This window comes from Meles meles, chromosome 5 (assembly GCF_922984935.1).
Source record: "Meles meles chromosome 5, mMelMel3.1 paternal haplotype, whole genome shotgun sequence".
NCBI lineage: Eukaryota > Metazoa > Chordata > Mammalia > Carnivora > Mustelidae > Meles > Meles meles.
The window spans coordinates 107,032,313-107,038,097 of NC_060070.1; the positions used below are offsets into that span (position 1 = coordinate 107,032,313).

At 40.2% G+C, this 5,785-nt stretch overlaps 1 pseudogene; it reads left to right on the plus strand.

Moving 5' to 3' along the window:
- Positions 1–1,131: 1,131 nt before the first annotated feature.
- On the plus strand, positions 1,132–2,471 carry LOC123942533 (annotated as a pseudogene).
- Positions 2,472–5,785: the final 3,314 nt, after the last annotated feature.

Here is a 5,785-nt window from a genome sequence, read left to right on the forward strand (position 1 = left end):
ATAACGAACTTACCAAACTCAACATCCAAAACCAAATAATCCAGTGAAGAAATGTACAGAAGACATAAATAGACATTTTCCCAAAGAAAACATACAATGGCTAACAAGCATGAAAAGATGCTCAACATCACTGTTCATCAGGGAAATATAAATCAAAATTACGATGAGATGAGATGTCAGAATGGCTAAAAACAACACAGAAAACAACAGGTGTTGGTGAGTATGTGGAGAAAGGGGAATCCTCTTACACTGTTGGTAGGAATGCAAACTGGCACAGCCATTCTGGAAAACATTATGGAGGTACCTCAGAAAGCTAAAAATAGAACTACTCTACAATCCAGGAGTTGCACTACTAGGTATATACCTAAGGAACACAAAGATACTGATTCATTAAGGGATATATGCACCCCAAGGTTTATAGCCCCAGTATCTATAAAGTCAAATTATGGAAACAGCCCAAGTGTCCATCAACTGATGAATGGATGCAGAAGTTATACACACACACACACACACACACACACACACACACATACATATATATTACTCAGCCAAAAGGAGAATGAAATCTAGCCATTTACAATGTTATGGATGGAGCTACAGAGTACTGTGCTAAGTGAAATAAGTCAGATAGAGAAAGCCAAATACCATCAGATTTTATTCATTTTTGGAATTTAAGAAACAAAACAAATGAACATGGGGGAATAAAGAAAGAGGGAAGCAGACCAAGAAACACACTTCACTACAGATAACAAACTGATGGCTACCAGAGAGGAAGTGGGTGGGGAAATGGGTGAAATAGGTGATGGAGAATTAAGGAGCGCACTTTTTATGAAGAGCACTGGGGGGTTGTATGGAAGTGTTGAATCGTTATATTGTACATCTGAAACTAATACTACACTGTATGTTAGCTAACTGGAATTTAAATAAAAACTAAAAAAAAAAAAGGATTTGAGAGAAGGGCAAGGGAGGTGAGAAGGAGGGAGGAACGGGGCCCCACACTGTCTGAAGAGGGCCAGGGGTGGACCAACGGCTGGCTTGGCCGGAGGGGAGTTCCCCGAAGAAGGCTGCTCCAGCCTGAGTCCCCATCCGCAGTCTTCCCCAATCTAGGGGACTCAGAGCCCAGACGCTGCCATGGATGACATTTTCACCCAGTGGTGGGAGGGCAACATGGTGGCCATTCACTTGTGGCTGGACAACACGGAGAACAGCCTCAACCAGGAGATGATCATGTCTTCTCCCCCTTGCCCTGGGCCTGCCAAGAGGGCTGTTGTTCTGTGGTTGAGATGCTGATCATGTGGGGAACACGAATCACTGTGATGAACCGTGGTGATGACACCCCCTAGCACCTGGCAGCCTGTCACAGACACCGTGATATTGTGCAGAAGCTGCAGCAGTATAAAGCTGACGTCAGTGCAGTGAATGAACATGAAATGTGCCCCTGCATTATGCCTGTTTTTTTGGCCAACATTGGGTTGCAGAGGACCTGGTGGCTAATGGGGCCCTTGTCAGCATTTATAGCAAGTATGGAGAGATGTCCAAGGACAAAGCCAAGGACCCCTGAGAGATCTCCTCTGAGAGCAGGCAGAGAAGATGGGCCACAACTTTAACCATATTCCATACAAGGGCACATTTTGGAAGAGAACCACCACACTCGGCCCCAAAATCGGACTCTGCACAAACATGCTGGCACTGACTTCAAACAGCTCAACTTTCTGGCAAAAGTCAATGACTATCACTCTGGAGAGCTATGCAAGGGCCGTTGACAGGTCAATGACATCGTCATAAAGACACTAAAGGTTTGAAACTGGAGTACGAGGAAGAGCAGGGACTTCAATGAGGAATGTCCCCATCTCAGGATTTTCTCGCATCCAAATGTTCTCCCTGTGCTAGGTGCCTGTCAGTCTCCACCTTCTCCTCACCACAGCCTCACACACAGGATCCCTGTACAATGTATTACATGAAGGCAGCAATTCCCTTGTGGACCAGAGTCAGGCTGTAAAGTTTACACTGGACATGGCAAGGGGCATGGCCTTCCTACACACATTAGAGCCCCTCATTTTACAACATGCACTCAATAGCCATAGTGTAGTGACTGATGAGGACATGACTGCCCGAATCAACATGGCCAATGTCAAGTTCTCCTTGCAATGCTCTGGGTGCATGTATGCACCTGCCTAGATGGCCCCTGAGCTCTGCAGAATCCTGAAGATACAAACAGATGCTTGGCAGGCATGCAGAGTTTTGCAGTGCTTCTGTGGGGACTGGTGACATGGGAGGTACCCTTGACTGATCTCTCCAACATGGAGATTCAAATGCAGGCAGCACTGGAGGGACTTCGGCCTACCATCCCACTAGGCATTCCTCCCATGTATGTAAGCTCATGAAGATCTGCGTGAATGAAAACCCACTAAGTAGCCCAAGTTTGACATGATTGTGCCTATCCTGGAGAAGATGCAGGACAAGTAGAGCTGGAAAGCTCTTGCCTCAAGTCCAGAGGCATCAGGATGCAGTTAGAAGAGTATGTCTCCCCAAAGCAGCAGGCTTCTGTCATGGTACTAGCCCAGCCACGGGGCCCATCTCCTTCCCCCATCGCTACCACTGCAGCCCCCAAAGGGGCTAGGTTCAGAGCTTTGTCACTTGCCACACAGTATCTCCCAGCATGGGAGGGTCCGGCCCTGCCTGTCACAATAAAGATTATTATGGAAAAAAAAAAAAGGATTTGAAGTGGTCCTCAGTGAAAGACATCTGTACAGAAAAAAGAAATAAGAATTAAAAGTTTCAAGGCAAAGGGGAGACCAAAAAAAGGGTGATTAAATATGATGCAAAAGGAGAATGAAATAATACCATAACATACTAGGTGTTGTTGAAACACAGAACAGGAAACATTTCCTTCAAGATAGGAAAAGATGAGGGAAGATTTCTTAGAATAGGTGGGATTTGAATTTGAATTTGATGGACAAGAAATGAATATAAATTAATAAAGACATATCGGGTCAAGGGAAAAGCTACAAAATCACAAAATTTTTGCAGAATGAGTATTTTTGTGATATTAGGGTACATGGGAGGGATGTTGGTAAAGACAAAGCTAAGAGAGACCGAATGGAATCACATATTGGAAAATCTTGGGCTACATGTTAAGCAATTTAGGGAAAAGGAGAAATAGGAAAATTTTGAGAAGGGTATGACACGAGAATTTAGGCAGCTTTAAAGCAAATGGAACTGGATAAGGAAAGAACAATTACATAATTACCGTAACAATATAGGTAAGAAAAGATGGCAATCAGAACTAGGTCAACGGTGATATTCTTTAAGAATAGGAGCTGCTTTTTTAATACATATATATTTCCTAGACCTAACAAACAGCCTTGCATAAAATTAGTGCTTAAATCTGATTTATTGATAGAAAGGATATAATTGTAAGGAATTCCTTCCTATCCCAGTGCATGATAGAACTCACCTCATGATGTTATGAATTAACTTTTAATCTCTTCATATTTTTAGGAATAAGGGTTGATTCTTGGAAAATATGAAGATGTTAACTTGTATATATTAAAAGAATTGGGTTGCCAGTAAGAATTTGAATAAAAAATTTAGATTGTTAACTCAAAAAGCTAAAAGTATCATAGAGAAGTAATTTACTCTAGTTACTTGACTTTTAGAAAGACAAATTATCCAAAGGAATAATGTCAATAATAAAAAATATTTCAATAAATGAAGATTATTGGCCTCATTTCTTGCTTAATAAAAGAAATGTAGGAATCACATTATTGAATAATTAATTGATTGTAAAAATTTTTTTCTGAGTAAATCATATAATCCTATTTCCTTTTCTAGTTTCCTTTTACCTATTTTTCCCTATTCTATATATTATTAAACAAACAAACTTTGTGGTCCAGAGTACCCACATGTTTATTTTGAGCTTCATTCTCAAGGCTGTATCTCACTGTTAGATGTTTGAATTGCAAGATTATCCTTTGGAATTCCAAAACCTACCTTGGAGCAGCCATCCAGACCTTACCTCATGGTTTGGATGATTTCCTTTATCTGCCTCCTTACTGCCAATATCTCCCATTTGTCCATTGCAGATAACAGCAAGTGGGATTTTAGTTTGGATATTGGTGAATAGGAACTGTCACAAAGAATTTAAACAGTTCAGCACTCCTGAAATGTAGTATTTCCTCCCTCTTCCTAGTTCTTATTATCTGTACTTCCCACATTCACACACTGGCAAATGGGGCCCAAATGTGAAGTAGGTTGTCTCTGTTTCCTATGAGGTATAGAAACTGCAGGAATATCATGTACAATCCTTCTAATGCTCTCAGCATAATCTCTTCAACCAAGAACTCCTGAGATCTTATTGTTTAAGAAAACTCTGTAACTCTATGTTTATTTATTTTCACCCTTTTATTATCTCTTCTAATTTCATTTTTCTTTCTGATTTTAGTCAAGGTTGTGGCTTTAAATTATTAAGCTTCTGCTACAAGGAGCTCTTTAGAATAAAGATCAAAGGCAAATATGAAGAAGCCTAACATTAAACTGTCTCTTCAGTAAGGAACACAATGTGTTGTAACAGTACCATCATATATATGGAAATAATTAATTACATTTAAAATGAGAAGTGGGAAATCCCTTGTCAATGAAAACCTGAACTTGCATATTAAGTTCCTAGGAGGCTAATGGAGATTATTATTCAAAGCAATGTGTTTTTATCATTCTTTAAAAAATAAACAGAACTCTTAAGCTGAAGTATTCTTCTAAAAAAATAAGGCTCAATTGCTTTGTCATCTCTATCTGAAAGCCATCATTAATATCTAGGTTTGTTTGGAATAAAAGATGAATGTTGCATTTTTTTGAGAAACAGTTTCTCAATGAAAGGTCCTTTGGAACGCCAGAAGTTAAGGCTGACTCTAGTAGTCCTGCAACAGATCTGTCTGTCCTAAAGAAAACTGTAGCCACAGAGAGAGGCGGACATCCCTCTCATTTTTAAACTCCAACACCATTGGATGCCTGGGTGGCTCAGTGGGTTAAACCTCTGCCTTCAGCTTAGGCCATGATCTTGGGGTCCTGGGATTGGGTACTGCATTGGGCTCTCTGCTCAGTGGGGAGCCTGCTTCCCCCTGTCTTTCTGCCTGCCTCTCTGCCTGCTTGTGAACTGTCAAATAAATGAATAAAATCTTAAAAGAAAAATAAAAAAAAATTAACTCCAACGTCATGAAATTATAAAAGACCATAAGTAATTTTACATTCAAGAACTTGAAATAAAGACATACTCAAGAATACATATAGTATATTTTATTTTGAACTATAATTATAAAAGGATAAAGAGTTCATATATTGGGTATGTCAGTGATACCTATTTTCTCCTGGTTTCTTTCAAGGGATTCATAAATAAGAACAAGACCAAGTGGTCTCTCAAAACGGAGGTTTTATATTCATCTATGGAGAATGGAAAACAACAGGAATTTTATTTTTTTATTTTTTATTTTTTATATTTTATTTATTTGACAGAAAGAAATCACAACTAGGCAGAGAGGCAGGCAGAGAGAGAGGAGGAAGCAGGCTCCCCGCAGAGCAGAGAGCCCAATGTGGCTTGATCCCAGGCCCCTGGGATCATGACCTGAGCCGAAGGCAGAGGCTTTAACCCACTGAGCCACCCAGGTGCCCCAAACAACAGGAATTTTAATCCAGGAAATAGCTTAATGTTATGGCAAGTGTTGCCAAATGCAAGGAATAATGCTACCAAGTTCCTCATTGTCTGGTTTTCTCCCTTATCTAATTAAATACC